Source organism: Myotis brandtii, unplaced genomic scaffold (assembly GCF_000412655.1).
Source record: "Myotis brandtii unplaced genomic scaffold, ASM41265v1 scaffold112, whole genome shotgun sequence".
NCBI classification, from domain to species: Eukaryota; Metazoa; Chordata; class Mammalia; order Chiroptera; family Vespertilionidae; genus Myotis; species Myotis brandtii.
In genome coordinates this window covers 185,767-199,747 of record NW_005353838.1, presented here as the reverse complement: position 1 = coordinate 199,747, position 13,981 = coordinate 185,767, and the positions used below count along the sequence as shown (strand labels likewise).

The 13,981-nt window shown below is 36.3% G+C and overlaps 1 protein-coding gene across 2 annotated transcripts in view; it reads right to left on the bottom strand.

The window, feature by feature from the left end:
• Positions 1 to 12,800, bottom strand: part of CSRNP3 (cysteine-serine-rich nuclear protein 3) — a 195,230-nt gene extending 182,430 nt beyond the window's left edge. The window contains exon 1 of one of the 2 annotated variants that reach the window (XM_014545378.1): positions 12,731 to 12,800. The gene's annotated coding sequence lies outside the window, so the exon portion shown is untranslated. The remainder of the gene's footprint in view (positions 1 to 12,730) is intronic. The other variant, XM_014545382.1, reaches the window with a different exon arrangement.
• Between the last annotated feature and the right edge of the window lie 1,181 nt (positions 12,801 to 13,981).

Sequence of the window (13,981 nt, the reverse complement as noted above, 5' to 3'; positions counted from 1 at the left end):
TATTGATTTTAGAGAGAGAGGAAGGGAGAGGGAAAGACAGAAACACGGATGAGAGTCTGGCTGATGTGGCTCAGTGGTTGAGCGTCAACCCACATTCATGTTTCTATCTCTCTCTCCCACTTTCTTCCTCTCTCTCTGAAGTCAATTAAAAAAAACCAACAACAATAAATATTTAAAGGCCTAGTCAGTTTGGTTCAAAAAGAAACATCAATGAGAGAGAAGCACCAATATCGATCGGCTGCCTCCTTCACACCCCCTACTGGGAATCAAGCCCACAACCTGGGTGTGTGCCTTGAGTAGGAACTGAACCTGTGACCTCTTGGTGCATGAGTTGATGCTCAACCACTGAGCCACACCAGCAGGGCAGGACATTCTACTTTTTGATGAGCTAATGTCACAGTGAGAAAGTAGCATTGAGACATGGAAGAAGTGAGAGAGCTGGCAATTTTGCCATCTGGGGAAAGAGTCAAAGGAACGGTACCGAGGCCCTGGGCTAGGCATAGTAGGCAATGAGGTTAGACAGGTATTGGGGGCTATAGTGTGTAGAGCCTGTGAGGATTTGGGCTATTACTCTACATGAGATGGAGGTCACTATGGGCTTAAATAGTAGTGACATCCTGGTTTATAATGTCAAAGGACTACTCATTGGCCTGTCATTTCATAAGGCCTGTGGTAAAGGGAAAGGTAAATTCGGCAGGAGAAGAAAAAGATTAAGAATTAAGAAAGAGCCCTAACCGGTTTGGCTCAGTGGATAGAGCGTCAGCCTGCGGACTGAAGGGTCCCAGGTTCGATTCCGGTCAAGGGCATGTACCTTGGTTGTGGACACATCCCCAGTAGGAGGTGTGAAGGAGGCAGCTGATCAATGTTTCTCTCTCATTGATGTTTCTATCTCTCTATCCTTCTTCCTTCCTCTCTGTAAAAAAATCAATAAAATATATTTAAAAAAAGAGAATTAAGAAAGATATGACTTAGTGGCTCAGATGAGCAGTTAAAGTCAGAAAACCTAATGAGTGTGAGGGCTGGAGAGGTTATTTGTTTCTTTTGAAGGGAAATAATTTAGAAAAATGTTAGAAGAGGAGGAAAGGTCAAAGTGCTTCCCAAAGCAACGTGGTTACTTAATTTTACCTAGAACCACCTCTGTCTCTAGACTTCCCAATTATTTTATAACTAGTAGCCCAGTACACAAAATTCATGCACTCGGCGGGGGGGGGGGCCCCCCACCCTGGCCTATGCCCTGTCACAGGGGGGGAGCCCTGCGATCCATCGCCCCAAAGAGGTAGGCCAGAGCCGGGTGAGACCTGCGGACCCCAGGCCGGGCTGTGGTGGAGGCCTGTGGACCCTCAGGGGTGGGACCGCAGCGGAGGCCTCCCTCTGTGCATGCCTGCCTAACCCCCGGCACAGGCGCACAGACAGGGAGGCCTCCGCTGCGGCCCCACCCCTGTTCCCACTGCAAGGCCCCACCCACCCGAGCCTGCTGCTCATGCAGCCTGCTGATCAGTCATTACTGTGATGGTGTCCCAACCAATTTGCATATTACCCTATTATTAGATAGATTGTGGAGGCCATCTTACAAGCTAGGTCTCAAATAGGATCAGTTCAGATACATTGTACCACTCTGTGGTGTTCCTTTTTTAAAATAACATTAACAATGAAAAAGTAGATTTTCCTTTATCACCCCAGAGGGCTAAAGGAATACATTTTTAATTTGGTAGATAAGAACAAATATATGGATAGTGACCACTATCAAGGATTTACTTATTTGTAGGAAAATGAAGGCAAAGAGTTAATAATTATTTTACCCACCGTCCTCCCTAAAGTTTCTTATTCAAGATTTTTTAAATGTCAAATACACAGCCACTACCTGCAACTGCCAGGGTTCTAGGACCCTGGATCTGGGTTAATCCTGTTTGAAAGCCAGACAATCTCCAACTTAAAAAGTCATTTGATGACCTAATATGACCATTATTTGGTTGACAAGATTGCTCTTATTTTTAACTGATTTAAGAAAGTTTTAGAATAATTGCTTGTAAAGACTGAGAACTGTTGATAGATTTTAAAAAAATATTGATATACCTTAAGTTTTTAGTTACAGGAAACTATTTGGAAAATTTTCCTTAGCTGTTATGAAATCCATGTAAATAAGTTGTGCATGAATTTGCTCCTATTTATGCTTTTAGTTTCTGGTGACCTTGAAAAATCTTGCACTAAGTCATTAGAGAAAGACTGAACTATATAATTAGACATCTGAGTAAACACAGAGAAAGGGTAGGGGAGAAATATCCCAAAGCATAATAGACACTTGTTGGAAGAGAGAGACTCATCCTCATTTGTGTTTGCCAATCTGATTTCACTGTCGTGTACTCTGGTTGTAGTACTAAAATTGCAATGCTACAATTATTTCCATGGCAACAGTTGGTGAGATCAGGCAGGAGAAGCTAAAATGTGGGAGTTTAAGATGCTACCCCTATTCAGGTGTCTGCAGTAATAGGTGGGAAAGGAGAGTGACTGAGGGAGAAAACAGTTACTGCAAATGTCCTTGATTGAGACTGTTCCATCCACATATCAAGTGAAAGAAATCCTAAACAATATTAAGAGTTACCCTATAACACAGAATGCTGTTGAGAATACATGGCTGGAAGAAACTGTTAGCAAATAGCGAAGTACATATGGCTTATTTATATTTTTTGGCACTTAAGATTACAATATTTGTTAGAAGTCAAAAGTTTTAGAATTCTATTCAGAATCCCTTTAACAGGGTTCTGTGTTTCCCAGATTTTCTTTATCTGATGAGAATACTGTATTATTACTACTCCTTTATACAATAATTCTTTTTGAAAGCTATATAAAATAATTTTCTCAATACTGCTTCTAATATGAAGAATTAGTTACCCATGGATGTGGATTTATTACCAGATGTTAATAGGTAAAAATTAGAGTAAGAGTGGGGACAGGAAATTGAAGCTAGTGATGGATGCCGAATAAAAGTGAATAAAAGCAAAAGTAGATTGAATGGTCCTTGGAATTTGGAGGTGAAAGTAGGACATGGGGGAGAGTCAGAGAGGGATGGAGGGAACTCCCCAAAGATGGACATTATTGTTACTTGAGAGATCCGGCATTGATTTTTATCAAGAATTTATTAGTCACAGAAAGAGTCAGAGGTAGAAGAAGTGAGCCTGGGTTATAATATCTATGGAGAAATGCTCATTCCAAAGTTCAGAGAATTTGGTACATCTTCTTTTGTGTTGAGAGACAAATGGGAAGAATTGCTTTAATATGAACTTGTGTTGTTATCTGGATCCCCTAATTAAAAGCACATCCATCACCCTGGCCAGTTTGGTCCAAGGACTGAAGGGTCTCGGGTTCAATCCTGGTCAAGGGCATGTACCTTAGTTGCAGGTTCAATCCCCAGGGTCATTGGGGTGCATGCGGGAGAAAACTAATCAATGTGTCTCTCTCACATCAATGTTTCTCTCTGTGTGTCTCTCCCTCTCCCTTCCACTCTCTAAAAATCAATGGAAAAGATATCCTTGGGTGAGGATTAATAACAACAACAACAAAAAAACATATGGGTTAATTTGAAGTTTAAGATCTGAGAGGCTGGAGCTAGAAAAAGCTTAGGAGACAAAAGCAATCTGCATTGTTACCACTCATTTGCCTTTAGGTATAGGAAAGTGGTGATGTGTAATGCTGTAAAACTTAGACTAGGCTAATCATTAAAATTTCTTAGGGAGATTTAAAAAATAGAGTCCCAGGAATCACTGGAATGGTGAAGAGGGTGAAGCCAGTTACTTGAACACCTGCTTTCACCATTTCTTAGTTTTTCAGCAAGCTAATTAATTTCTCTGAGCCATATTTTCTTACCTGTAACATGGGATTATGAGTAGCTGTTTTACAGTGTTAGAATATGCACTGCAGGTGCTCTCCTAATAATCGTTAACTTCTACATTCTCCATGGATACCTATTATGTACTCCAGATGCCTTGCATTATAGCTAAAACAAAACAAAAACAATTCTCTAAAATCTTGGCTGAGAGTATAATTTAGCCAGATTAGTATAAAGGAGGGCTATGAATTAGGAGTGAGGGACCAGACACTCTATTTGCACTTTGAGGCATTGAATGGATGACAACAGCACAGAAAACTAGGGGAGATAAGGTCTTTAGAGGATGCCCTTGCTGAATGAGCATGACTAGAAGGACAGTGTCAGGTGATCCTGTGTTGCCAAAAGCCTATCTCAAACTCCATGTGGATGCTGGGGCTCCCTAAGAAGTCTCTAGAAGCCCAGTTTTACCTAAAGCAATCTGAGACTTGTAGGGTGAGTTCCCTCCCTTGTCAAGTGACCTTGTGTTGCCAAAATGCCACCTCACACTCCGGGAAGGAGTGTGAATTGATTAACACTATATATGCAATTTTGTAACCTAGGATTTTTCTACTTATAACATGAGAATGTTTCCTTCTCATTAAATAACTTTCAAAACTATGTGTTTTTGTCTTATTTGATTTTTATTTTTGTGCTTAAGGCTACATAGCATTTTATTGAGTAGCCATGCCAAAATGTCAACTAACACTTTAAAGGAGATGTGTGGGTTTTAAAAAAAGGATTTATTATTTCAAATCATCATATATTAACATTTTCTTTCATGTTGTCTTTGTGTATACCTCTGATATATCTTTAGGATGAATTCTAAAAGTGGAATTACTGAGTTTTCAATACACATTGCTAAATTACCTGGCAGAAAGTTTCTACCAATTTACATATTTAATGGTGGATTGGCATATCACATTATCATATACTTGCCATTACTATTTTTTTATATATTTTATTGATTTTTTACAGAGAGGAAGGGAGAGAGATAGAGAGTTAGAAACATCGATGAGAGAGAAACATCGATCAGCTGCCTCCTGCACATCTCCTACTGGGGATGTGCCCGCAACCCAGGTACATGCCCTTGACCGGAATCGAACCTGGGACCTTTCAGTCCACAGGCCGACGCTCTATCCACTGAGCCAAACCGGTTTCGGCATTGCCATTACTATTGACATTGCTATTTCTAAACAGTTCTTTTATTTTTTCAGATACAAATGCACGTATAGTGTTTACTATGTGCCAGGAACTTTCTAACATAAGCTGTATACAAGATTCCTGACCCTCTAAGTGTGCATGTTTTTTATAATCCAAAGATTACACATATGGTAAGATATCACTCCCTTGATTCCGGACACCTTTTATGGCAAAGGAAATCTTCATATGTAATTAAGGTCCCAAATCAGTGACCTGGTAGATTGTCCAGATGGGCCTGGCCTTTACACATGAACACGTTAAATCTAAGGGTCAGTTATGAAGGGTGAGAAGGGTTCAGCGCAAGACCCTGTGGCTGACTTTGACAATGGAAGGGGCCACAGTCCCATGACCAAAAGGAACTGAATTTTGTCAAAAAGAGCTTGGAAGAAGATTTTCCTCCAGAGTGACCAGACAAAAGTTCAGTTGAGCTGGCCATAATTTCAGCCATGTGAAACTCTGAGCAAAGAACTTTGCTACACTGTGCAGGACCTATAGCACTATACGCTAATAAGTGGGCATCATATTAAGTTGCTAAGTTTGTGGTAATTTGTTACACAGCAGTGGAAAACTAATACAACATATATCAACTCATGTAATCTTCATCATGCCCATATGTTTCATTCCATTTTCAGATTAAAAACTGAAGCACAGAAAAGTTAGATAATGAGGCCGTGGTCATAGAGCTAATAGCTACAGGCAGCATTCGAACTAAGGCATTCTGGCATTTGATAAGCATACTTTTAATCAGCACATTCTTCCTTGATTCTTGACTCTTCACCACTAGAATTGCCTCCACAATTCTAATATCTCATACAATACTAACTTAACCAGTTAGTTGATGCCCAATGATTTAACTGTAGAAATATGAAAAAAATAGAAAAACTAGCCAATATAGAAGAATTTTTGTTTTTGTTTTGTTTGGGGTTTTTTTTTTGTAATTCCTTAATGAGAAATAATATTTAGGAAGCTATTGAAAACCTTCAGGATTATTTTGCTTCTCCCATTCTTGGCTTATAAACAAAAAGAATGACTAGCAATAACAACTAAAATTGCATGCAATTCCTACGCCCAAATTCTGTGGTAAAAAATGTTCTACACCGACCTATCAATCTTTACAATATCACACAGTTAGATAGCTGATTTTATAGAAAAGGAAACTGGCTCAGATAGTTTAAATAACTTGTCCAAATTTACACCAGCAGTAAGATGCCATGTCTGGAGCTGAACTACAGTCTGTATGATTGCAAAGTCCATTACACATTCCATCAATCATTATGCTGCACCACCTACAGAACTAATAGGTAAGCCAAGTTACAAGACCCCATTAGCTCAGAGAAAGCATTTTTAGAAACAGGCATGCTGGCTGGGTGACTGAATCATCCATTTAAAGAGTATAAATGTATACCACAGTACAGTTCCCATATAAATGAACTGAACACATTTGTGATATATTAGCAATCACTCTTTGTCGTCAGACGCCCAGATATCCCATCAGGGCATATATCCACTTTTTTTTTTATCAGTTCTACCTGGCTGCGGTAGACACTTCTTCATGTCCCATATTATCTGCTTACATTTACCTTTACCTTCTGACATATTAAACTCCAGTAAAATAGCTGTATTAACTCTCAGTATATACTCTTGGCTTCTTTGTACCTGATTCAGCATTGTTACTTGCCAAGCATTATGGCTTGGAATTTTTCATCAGAACACAATGTAAATGGCAGAAGAGCAGAACAATATTTCTGAAGAATTTTAATCAAAGGTGTGGGGATTCAATAAATAAGAGTGTATTTACACTCAGAGACAGGTAAAATACATATTACTATATTTTCTTTTTTAAAATGTGTTTTTATTGATTTCAGAGAAAGGAAGGGAGACTGAGAGAAAGATAGAAACATCAATGATGAGAGAGAATCATTGATCGGCTGTCTCCTGCATGCCCCCTACTGGGGACAGATCCTGCAACCCAGATATGTGCCTGGACCAGGATTTGAACCATTACCTCCTGGTTCATGGGTCGATGTTCAACCACTGAGCAACACCAGCTGGACAATATCACTGTGTTATTTAAAATTTATATTACAAGTTAATATAAAAATTATAATTAATATACAATCAATCCATGGATGTACTATTGGATGACCGGTGTGTGTATGTATATCAGAAACAGAATAGTGGTATTACAAAATAGCACAGGGCAGAGTCATGAAATGCAGAAAAAATTCCCTGTAAAGTAGGAGAGCTCAAATGGAGTGCATACAATAAAAAGTCTGCAATACAAAATTTTCCATGGCCTAATGACATCTAAGTGACATGGAAGTTGTCACTTTGAAGAGCATTAACAGAGAAGCACATGAAAGGAAGGGACTATCTTAGAATGTAATGAGTGTCTGACATTGGGAGGGCATAAGAAAAGGGTAAGATGACTATCTGACAAGATTATTCGCTCATTTATTCAGTCAGCAAAACAATTTGGTACCACATAATATGTATCAGACATTATATTAGGTGTTGCTGATGCAAAGAAAAAGAAGCCGCCTAGTACTGAGAATTAAATTGAGATCACTGAATTAAAGATTATAGAGAGGTCAAGGATGTGCCTGTAATGACCACACAAAAGGGCCATGGGACAGGCCTCAGGTGACCCTGAGGCTGCTCTCATTGGCTCTGCCCATAAAGATGTGTGAAGATCTCTGAATATAGAAGCTTATACTGGAGTCCTCAAGCTCAGAGTTACCCATGTGACTCAGTCCTAGGGGACTTCAGGGACCAGCATGAGAGAGTCCACTCGTGGCTCTTTACTGATTCAGATCATAGTGGCCAAATAATCAAACATTTGAAATATAAATTTGATAAGTTTCAAAAAGGAAATTTGAGAAAGCAAAGCAAGAATTTTTTAAAATAACATTTGAAAGCCTTTCCCATCATCCTTCTGCTCTAATATTCTGACAGCATTACAACCAGTATAACCTGGGTGAGGATGAATGACAAATATTGATTTTCTGTGGCCAGCCTAAGTGGGATAGAAAAGGAAATGAAAATCTTTGTAAATAGATTCAGGAGTCTTGTTTAGGAAATTATTTGTGTCATTTATTAAATGTAATGTGATATATCCACAACATGACAACTAACTATATCAACACTTACTAGAAAACAAAGCTGCAATGCATTTTTCACATTGACAACATACTCACAGAAGGTCAAGGACACTATGACAGTAAGTCAAAGCGATCAGGCTCACAGAATACCAAGGGGAGCGTTCTGCACATCTCCAAATTTCCTGTGTTGTTATGCATTGGGAATCATCTGGCCACGCCATGATTTTTCACTTTTCAAAGTCCTCCTAAACTCTGCTTTTCTTTCATCCAGTAATTAATGCATTAGATCCAAATATAATGAGTGTATGTCATTGGGAGGGTATGAGAAAAGGGTAGGATGACTGAGCCTGTGTTTGGCTGTTGTGATTTTGCCTAAGCAAGTTATCTGGCTTCCCACTAAAAAATCACTGTGAAACTGCATCTTACTTCCTTCATAGGAAAATGAGCAATCCAGGAAGGAATTATCTCTACAGGCCACTCCCATGCTTTTAGGGTAATGAAAGACTAAAATATCCAAAGGAAAATAATGAAAATCAAATGAGTATTTGCCAAATAACTTTATAAACTTTATAGTCATTATATAAAGATATAAACATTTACATAAGAATTACTTTTACCTGGTGGTTGATGCTTTTGTTTAAAATAATATTGTTGTAAATGTGCATGTGAGTCAGGAGAAATATAGTAATATATTGTATGCACCACCCTTTGTTGTTATATTGAAAGATATGTTAAGCTCTTGATCTAACTAGAATACAAGACTCTTTGGAAATAAATCATATGGCTACTATTTACTTTTTTAGCCATGAGACTAAAATGAATGGCAAATTTGATCTCATGTCAAGTGCATTTCTTGCTAAAGCGTGATCCTTAGAATTAGTATTGACATTTATCAAGGTCATCATAATCTTGAATTAAATGCTTCAAAAGCTACATTGAGTCTGTATTCTCATAGTATGTGTATTCAACAATTTTCATGTCAAACTAGTTAGTCTAATATAACTGAGATCAAAACAATTGACAGAAATCCAATGATCTGTCAACTGATTCAAGGAGATGTGTGAAACATCCAAATGTGATCGTTAGCTTGATAATTAAATCCATGACTTGCTTCTTGATTCACAAAATGGTAAATAAAGAGTAATAGTGCTGCTTTGAACCAATCCCCATTCTATACTTAACATAAGCCCTATATTATATTATTAGGTAGTAAATATGTACTAAGTCAAAAATAACTTCTGATCAATATTTTTCAATTATGACCTACCATAGAACAATTGTTAATGTGCCTTTTCATTAGTTTGTACCTTAACTACATAACAGTGTGAAACCTGACCGAAGCTTTCCACCTTGGTATAATTTCTGTTTCTTTTAAATCCCACCCTTCCATTTCCAGTAATGTAGGGTTACTTGCCAAACTAGCATATTTTCATTATCGATATTAAGTTATTTAGCTATATTACAGAGGAAGCTATTAACATTTCATTTTCCTGAATACATTTTGTGAAACTTAAAAGACCGTTGTAAATTCACATATGAATATGGCAAGCTACTTCTAGCAAATAAAGAAGCATAAAGCAGTAAAGAGATACTACAAATAAACAGTAATTAAAAATTATCTGCAGTTAAGAGTAAGACTATGAAATGCATTATTTTCAGGAGCTTAAAATATACTTGATAATTTTGATTGTGCCTTAAAATGAAGATTCTTTGCACAGGTTGCATAATCCATTTACTAGCCTAACTTGTCAGCATATTCTTTAATGTCATCTGTATTTATGCGGAAAGTACTGCCACTAAAGTGTTTTGCTCATGTTAATTGATAAAAACTGAATACTTCCCTTTATACTATCTCTTTTTAAATATAACATACTTACATACCAAATTCATTTAACTTTAAGTAATGTATTGGCCAAATACTAAATACATTAAAACATGGTTTATTTACATGTTACTTTATTTGCTACATTGCTGACACTAAATCTAAGAGACTAAGGTTAATATTATGAAAATAAAGTGTTATGTCAAAAACAACTGACAAAAGAGAAAATAGAGTTAGAAATCTCACCTAAATTACAATAAAATAGGAAAAAAGTAATAATTTTATGATAATTTTATTTCCTCACCAAATAACTGAGAGAATAACAATGTATAATGAAAGTGTTTTAATTTAAGAAATTGCCTAGGGTAAAATATGACAATAAAGAAAAGTTAAAGTAAATTTTTATTTCCGTAAAAGCAAAAGGCTTCTAATAAAACAAAAAAAGCACATATGAATTTATGATAATTTCTATTAAGTTTCAAATATATTACCTTAATAACATAAAATCGTCTTTAGGTGCTGTTTAATAATATTAAACCACTTTTAGATTGTTGCAATGTGTAATTTTTTATATATTAGATAGATCACAAAGGTAAAGAAATAACTGCATTAATGAAACATGGTCTGAATATTTAAGTTAAAAAAATTCTCAATCTAATATGCCTCCACTTCAGCTCGCTTCCTCTCTCTCTCTCTCTCTCTCTCTCTCTCTCTCTCTCTCTCTCTCTTGTAGTCTCTGCAGTAAAAACTACCATAGTTATCTCATGGAGATAGCTCACACCGACGTCTGCCAGTGGATAACAGCAGATGCTTATTGAGAAAGGGTTTATCTACATTTCATCCAAAATATGTGAACCATTACGGAAATTATAAAAAGCAGCAACAATACACTGGTTTTATTCAGAACCTTTCCCTTAGTGATTATTAAAAGGATGATATTTTTAGCCAAAGAAAGCAACATGCATCTGCAGCAGCTGGTTTCCAAGGAAACAGAATAATTTAAAAGCATGTGGAACTCTGCTCTCTCATTTTCATCAATTCTCCTTCATTCCTGGAGTTAGCTTTACTTGGAATTTTTAATTTCCAAAAAGTATAACTGCCTTGGCTTATTTTCTCTAACACATATCAGGCAGTGAATATCTGGTCTTATATGTCATCCTAAATTCCAATCTAGGGGGTAGATTAATTTCTACTATCATTTTGTTTTAAAAACCATGATCAAAAGAATCAATAATGAGAAACATGGCAATGGCTCAGTACCATACGATGATTTTTGAAATCCAGAAATAGTTTAACATAAACCATGCAAGAGTGTTTGCTTGGGTCAATATGACACTTAAGTATGTAAACATATTACTCTCTGTATTTAGTACATTTAGGAAGTTTAAGATAGTTCTCCATTCATTTAGATAATTGTTACCCAATATTCAGTAGTTTCCCTCCCCTTTTTAAAAATTTTGCAAGAAATGCTGTTTTTGTCTGGTATTTAAAGATAAAACCTATCTTTTAAATTACAAAAAGCAAAAACAGGACTCCCCCAAAAAACCTTAGAAATTATTTATATTCATTCCTATTAGTTTGTGATTCATTTAAAAAAAGTATTTAAAAAATATATTACTTCATTATAATGATGTAATCAATTACATCATTGAAAGACTTTTATTTTGTTATTACAATCAACAAGTACTAATTAATTGCCAATGGACCCAGGTCAGTAATCTTTCTTTAAAAAAGCTCAGTGTTTCAAAGGTTACCCCACCCTTATTGACCTATATTTATGAATTAAGAAAAGAATAAAATAAAATGACTTGGAGTAAAATTTTTCAATGTATTTACTGTAAGTGTGTCAGTCTACATATCTGGAACTTTCTTATTTTCCCTAAGTGGGGGGTTGGGGGGGGGGACAATATTAACATATATAAGCCACTGATAAAGTAAAATCTTAACTTTTGAGCTTTAAAAAAATATTGCCTAGAAATATTCCCAACAACATGAATACTATGATGGAATTCTTATCCAGATATATTTTATTGATAAATGAAACTAGCAATGAAACTGGGCTATTATGATGCAATTTTTATGGTAATGTTTAATTTTTCCCAAATAGGTTTCTGTGCTTTTAAAATGAAAGCAGTCCCATGCATATTGACAAGTATAGAGTTTACATATAATATACGCTTACACTTTACTAAATAAAATGATGCAACTACTCAATAGCATAAGATTTATCAATAAAGAAAGTTAAAAGGAATTAAATGCACATAAATCACTCATTCTAAATTAGTGCTAAAAGGGTCTACAGCCAGCAAAAATTATTTTTCTAAGCCATTCGCTATATTGTAAATATTAGAAGACACCACATGAAATTATACCTTGTATATTTAGAGAAAGGTCCATTTTCCCAGGACCTGTGGAATTTCCCGAGCTCTCCTTTGATTCCTAACAACATAAGCTTAAGTAAAAGCAAAAAAGGCACACGATGACTCATTTTACAATTAATTTTGCTTCAGGAATGCATGCTTAGAAAGTTACCCAGGATAAGACATGCCGCTGGTGTTTTTATCCGCTAAGGGTTCTGCAGGGAGAAAGAACAACTCACTACAAAGCTCCCTCAAGCAATGAAAAGGACATACTTTCAGGAAATGTCTTCAGAATGACTTTCATATTACAAAATTCTCTTAGTGGGAATTGAGAAGCATTTTCTTTTGAATAAAAATAACATTTTATCTTCTTGTTTGTCCTTACCTGTAAATATGGTTTCTGTACTTCTGCTCCGTCAGATCAGACTGAAGACTTCACTCCTCCCTCTTCTATCCATCAGGCAGCAGCCAACCAATAACAAAAGCCAGATCCTGGCATTCTCTGGTTCCTGCTCCCCGCTCTGTTTCCCTCCCTTACTCCCTCCCACCCCCACTCTTTTGGAAGACAAATCCTTGCAGCTGGGAGAGAGAAAGGAAGTGGAGAAAAAGAATATGGAGAAGAAAGGAATAAAGAGATGAAAGATATTTCAAAGAACAGCTCCTATGAAAAATATCTGTTGGTGAACTCAGCTGAAGTAAAATGTCTTGCTTTGGATTTAGGAAAACAGGGTCAATGAATCCTCACTCAGCTGAAATCAAAGCAAAACACAGTGAAACCTAGGTAAATTGCCTATTAATTCAGCTCCCGCTGTTTTTCCCAGTGCAAAAAATTTATCCCCTCATTGCACATTTTGATATGCAGATAGACAAGGTTGAGACTGAACATCAAGATAATATTATGCATATAGAGTCTTGCAAAGAGATAAAATTAAACTGACTTGAGACCTTGTACATTGATAGATCATACTATTTGCATTTCAACCTCTGTTTGGCACTGTTTCCATTTAAAACCAGTGTCAACTGCTGTCCAGCCTAATCAGTATGAAAAATATATGTTATCCTGAATATTAGAATATTCAAATATTTCAAAATTGTGTGGTTTGCATTCCTTCATATTTCTTAAGTGTTGGCATCAATTTGTCTATGTAAATAATGGAGCTTGTTAAAGATTAAAAAGGAATCAGCACTTAGTTGCCATGTCTCAAAGCGACTAATTAAACTCCAATTTTATTCTAGTAACCTTGGGCAAAATCATTTCATGTCTGAACTAAAAAGCATAACATGTGTAAAAAAACAATGGGGGAAAATATCACATTAGAATTCTTTAAGGCAACAAAACAAATTCATCCACAGCTTAAAGGATGTTAGGTGGAGACTATCAAAGATTTCAAAATATCTATATCTATATCTATATCCATATCCATATCCATATCCATATCTATATCTATATCTATATCTATATCTATATCTATCTAAATTATGTATCTATATATATATCATCATCCATATCTATATATCTATCTACATTTACACAGTATATTCTTACCTAGTGGTCTAGTGCACAAAATTTGTGCACAGGGGGTGGGTGGGTTAGGGGTCCCTCAGCCCAGCCTGAACCCTCTCGCAATCCAGGACT